The sequence below is a fragment of the Tachyglossus aculeatus genome, unplaced genomic scaffold (assembly GCF_015852505.1).
Source record: "Tachyglossus aculeatus isolate mTacAcu1 unplaced genomic scaffold, mTacAcu1.pri scaffold_144_arrow_ctg1, whole genome shotgun sequence".
Classification (NCBI taxonomy): domain Eukaryota; kingdom Metazoa; phylum Chordata; class Mammalia; order Monotremata; family Tachyglossidae; genus Tachyglossus; species Tachyglossus aculeatus.
The window spans coordinates 290,314-295,594 of record NW_024044868.1 but is presented as its reverse complement, the minus strand read 5'-3'; the positions used below and the strand labels follow the sequence as shown (position 1 = coordinate 295,594).

At 46.5% G+C, this 5,281-nt stretch overlaps 1 pseudogene; it reads right to left on the bottom strand.

Moving 5' to 3' along the window:
* Positions 1–201: 201 nt before the first annotated feature.
* On the bottom strand, positions 202–3,141 carry LOC119923099 (annotated as a pseudogene).
* Between the last annotated feature and the right edge of the window lie 2,140 nt (positions 3,142–5,281).

Genomic DNA, 5,281 nt, shown 5'->3' with positions numbered 1-5,281 from the left:
ACTCTGGAAGGAACCATACTCTGCAAGCCCGAGGGAAAAGAACATTATTTTCTAGGTGCAGGGGGGTGGAGGGGGAGTGTGCTAGTATGCAATACAGGGAGGAAAACAGGACAAGGAGGACTTGCCCGAGGGCTGGCCAGGATTTGAAGAAAAAAAATTATCACAGGATATTTTTTCAAAGAGTTTATTGAAGCAGTAACAGTTTGGTCAGGCACTGGCTTGAAAGAAGCAGTTTCATGATTCTGAAAAACATTTTACAAAAGTACTGCAGCACAAGATTCCCTCTGTAAGCTAGGCTTTGCCATAAACTTCCCTAGAGTTATGTGTTCATAAGACTTCAAACCTATTCTTTCTACCTATCCAGGATGGTCTTGCGCTCTTGAAAAACTGCAGAAGGCACTTGAAAGGTGTTTTAGGACTTGGTCGAATTCTTTTGCTTGCTGGTACGGTGTTGCTGCACTGGGCATCAGTGCAGGTTTTCACTATAAATCATCATGGTGTTGGGATGTTTCGTTGATGACCAGTAAACAACAAGTTGAGGAGAAGGACCACGTAATGCGTGAACAACTGTCTGATGGCAGAGGTATGAGATTTAGAAACCTAATCAGATAACTCATGCATGTTAACCTGGTGCTACCTGCAGAACCTCATTTTCCTTTGGAGAATCTTGCTTTCTCCATCCTGAAAGCTTTATTTCCCAGAACGATGGGTGCAGAGTTGAGGGACAGTCAGAGTCTTACAGGCAGGCATGAGCTGCTGCCCCCAAAACATTGAAAATGACAGTGGTTCCAAGAAGCCCTTCAGGCAGTAGGATCTGACAAATGCTAGTTCACATTTCAGAAGCATATTCAGTGCAGGAGAGGCCAAAAGGCATCTGGAATCTAGCCCGAAGCTAGAGGCTAACCACGGGAGCCAACTCACAAACACCCAACAATGCTGTGGTCTTCCTACCTCCTAGGAAAGGTGTTGGGATGACTCCCAATTACCTTTAGCTGTCTGGGCATAGATTAATTGGGACTTCATGCTCCGGGGACACTGAGGTGCAAAGGCTGGATGCCCATATAGGGCACTGGCCCTGTAGAGTGGGGCTCAGTAGGGTATATCCTGGGGGCCCAGCAGTGAGGAAAAGGGAATTGTCTTTAGGTTCAGGCCAGAGTCAACTGGCTGAACTTACAGAGAGTCAAAATGTTTGTATGTGTGTGGGTACTGGGTACAGGGAGAAGAGATGGGGCAGGGTAAGGAAGATGTCCCTCTGAGCTTGTATGCCCTTCCCAGCTAGCCCTGGGAATGGATCTGATGAGAGTCCTTTCCCATCACCCCTGGCTGGGTGTGGGGCATATTGAGAGTGGCGCATAGGTCTTTCATTTATTTCTGCAGACCCCTCCTCTTCCCCCCTACTACAGCCCCTTGATTTAAGAAATTTACACACCTGTCCATGCCTAGTTTCAACAGTCTTGATAAGGAGTGTTCTCTTGGGATGGGTGTCCACCAGAGGGTGGGAGTCAATGTTGGTTTCTGAAAGATGAGAATAACAATTTGTCAAAATGAGAGTTTAATGGTCCCTGCATATCACCCAAGAGTTCTCTACAAAGGATTAAGAGTCTTGTGTTTATTCCTGTTGCGAATTTCTCTCTTTCACCAGGCACCATCTCAGTGCCTTGGGAGGTTTAAAGAGTTGCCAATATTGGTTTCATGATCAGCAATCCATGGACACAGGCTGTGTGAACTATTGATTACAAAAGTGAATAGCTATTCATAAAATAGGGATTTTGGGGCAGTAATAAAAAAGTTTTTAAAAAAGTTTAATCAACTTTGTTGCCCACAAAAATGAACAGTTACGAGCCTAGGGGTAGTCAATGATCAAGTCAATGAGAACATTGGTATTTAGCAGTATAACCTATTCAGGAGTTGTGGGGTAGATTTAGTCAGGGTACATCTTGATTCTGACTAGTTCCTTTTGTCCTAATCAATCATGTGACCGGCCACTGTGGTGAAAAAAGCCTAAATTTCAGGGGGGCCACATTCTATTATTATCATGTTATTTGTTAAGTGCTTACTATGTGTCAGGCAATGTATTAAGAACTGGGAGGATAGAAGCAAGTTGAGTTGTCCCTTGTGGGGCCCACAGTCTCTATCCCCATGTTACAGATGAGATAATAAAGGCACAGGGAAGAGAAGTGACTTGCGCAAGGTCACACAGCCGATAAGTGGCAGAGCTGGGATTAGAACCCATGGCCTTCTGACTCTCAGGTCCATGGCCTATGCACTACACCATGTGGGTTACAGTCACCCTATGCATGGTGTGACCGTCACCCCTGTTTTAGTAGCAACTGTGTGAGTGATGAGATTTCTCTAGTTTGACCCAATAGAGGCATAATCACCTTGCCTGACGGATTTGATGGAGGGTTGATTGTTGCAGTTTGGATGAAAGAGACGAACTCACCCTCCCTCTGCCACCCCTACCCCCACTGCTGGGGCTTCCCCTAAATCCACTGCAGCTTCAACTAGAGACAACCCCCCATTATTCCAAGGGAGTTCCAGCTTCCCCAAACACAGGTCCCGGCACTTAGGAGTGTCTAGGGCTTTTTCTGATCAGAAGGAAACTTCTGTGCTTCCCATAAGGAAGCTACCAAGCCCTGGAAATGAAATGGCAGTGCTCACCTCTCAGGTTCAAGGAAGAAAAGCTTGGAACCAGCAGGGTAATCCTGTAAAAAGACAGATCGCATTAAGTTGTTACCAGGCAACCCTAAGGATAGATGGCCACCTCCTAGGTTCCCACTCCTCTCCCCTACTTACCTGCTCTCCTCCCCCTCCAGTAATTTGCGGTAGGTGGCTATCTCAATATCCAGTACCACCTTGACATTCAGCAGGTCCTGGTATTCAAGCAGGTGGCGAGCCATCTCTTCCTTCATGTTCTGGATTTCATCCTGAAGGTGGCCAATAGTGTCTTGGTAGCAGCTTCAACCGAAAAGTTCTCCTCCATCTCACGCATCTGGTGCTCCAGACATTCGTTCTGCAAGAGAAGAGTAAGAGCTTGACTATGACCTCATCAAAGACCTGGTGCTCCGAGCGATGCTGCCCAACCCAGTTTGGCCCCATTCTGTGGTCCACGGAAAGGCAGAGGTTTCTCAGCATGAACATGGTGCCAGATAATAATGATGATGGCATTTATTAAGCCCCTACTATGTCCAAAGCACTGTTCTAAACGCTGTGGAGGTTACAAGGTGATCAGGCTGTCCCACGGGGAGTTCACAGTCTTAATCCACATTATACAGATGAGGTAACTGAGGCACAAGAAGTTAAGTGACTTGGCCAAAGTCACAGAGCTGACAGTTGGCGAAGCCGGGATTTGAACCCATGACCTTTGACTCCAAATCCCATTATCTTTCCACTGAGACATGCTGCTTCTCTATAGTGTATGTCCAAACGCTTGCAGAAGCATTCTTAAGCCACCTGCCAATTGACTATTCCAAGTAATCGTGGACAGAAGAATGAACCATTGTGTTCCAAGTTGACAGTCAGTCAAGCAGAAATAATCAAAAACACGGGGCCCAGAGGTGTGATTCAGGAATTACCTGGTCTTTCATGCCATCTTAACACTTGGTTAAAAACCTAAATGTCTTTTGTTTCAAACTTGGCTTTAATCACTAGTTTTGATTGCCGATTCCTTCTACATTCGTTAGAAACGCATTTGGGATTATGGGAATATATGTTCATGGGTCAAATGGTTTAAATAGTTCTGTTTAAAATGTCTGTTGGGTGTCCTCATATAAGAGGCGGAATGCCAATTTAGGAGGCTAGGATATTAGAGCAAAGCCCATTGTTGGTGTTGTTAGCCATCACCAAGCAAAGGGGAGAATTTCCTGCAATGCCAACTTCAGCCAACACAGTGGACCTGTGGTATTTCATCCCCCACACCCACACCGTCCAGCGTGTACTCATGGTCCCTTTCATTGCATCCACTTCACAAGTGAGAGACTGGACCTACCAGCGATACTCATTTGATTCCTGCTTGGCCTGGAGCAGGGCATCATTGTTCCTATTAGCAGCTTCAGAGAGATCAGCAAACTGTTAAGAAACCATTGACAGTGGACATCTCAACCCCAGGGTGGATCGCAGCCCCGTGGTTCCAAGAGGACAGAGGACCAGTCAGCTGTCAACTGGAAAGCTGGATCACCAATGAATTCCCTATTCCACTCTCCTCCAGTCACCAGCGCCACCTCCCGTAGCATACAGCATGGTCCTGAGAAACCCATCTAGGGAAATAGGTGAGTCCCGTGCATGCCACGGATACTTCCAGAGGGAGCCCCTACCCCCGACTGCCGATTTGATGAAGTGAGTGTATGCATGCACGCACCGCACCCCCAATCCCTGCACCCCCTCTCCAGGTGGGTTACCTGTGCCAACTGCTTGGTTGAATCCCCAGAGAGCTGGTTTAGGGACTAGGTTTAGGGTACCGCCCTCAGGAAACACCTTCCCCTAGAGTCACACCTCGGATTTGTACTATTCTTCAGCTTCATGGACGTTCTTTGCAGCCACATTTTGGTACCACTGGCGAACATCACGCAGGGCAGCAGTGTGATCGGGCATAGCGACATACACATCGATTTGGTTTTGCTGTTCCTGAATCTGGACCTGCAGCTCCTGGATTTCCTGGTGAAGAACAAGTAGAGAATATCAAGTTCCTGCTGGCTTCCCTGATTAGATCGGCTTAATTTACATTCCCCGATTAAGAGGAAGCCTATTACCTCATCGTGAACTTTCTTCAAGAAGACTATCTCTTCTTGGAAGGATGTGACTTTCCCCTTGAGAGCAAGGCATGCCAATGAAGCATTGTCAACGTCTTAATTGAAATGAGAGCCAAATTACTTATTCTAACCAAATCAACCATTCATTGACTCACATTTGATTTTTAAAAAGCATTGGTTGAAAATAAGCAGAGTCTACCATGGAAAGCATCTGGAAAGAGTTGAGCTGAGCTTTCAAGTCTGAGGTTTGGAATTTGGCCAGATTAATCTGGTTCTCAATTTGGAAATGCCGAGGTGAGAGGCCGTCGTCGTTCTTTGGTAATTAGTCATAAGGGTAGGCCCGGTATCGTGAGAGTCCAAATGGGGACTTTTTTATTGAGACAGGTCCTGAGTTGATCTTGTAGGCCCTGGTCACCAACAGGCCGGCAGGTTAGAAAAGCATAGCTCTGGCTCTGATTTTGGCTTCGGAAAGCGAAAAACAGATGTGTCAATCTATCAGTTCAACTTGCTTTTCCCCTTCTTCCACAGGACAT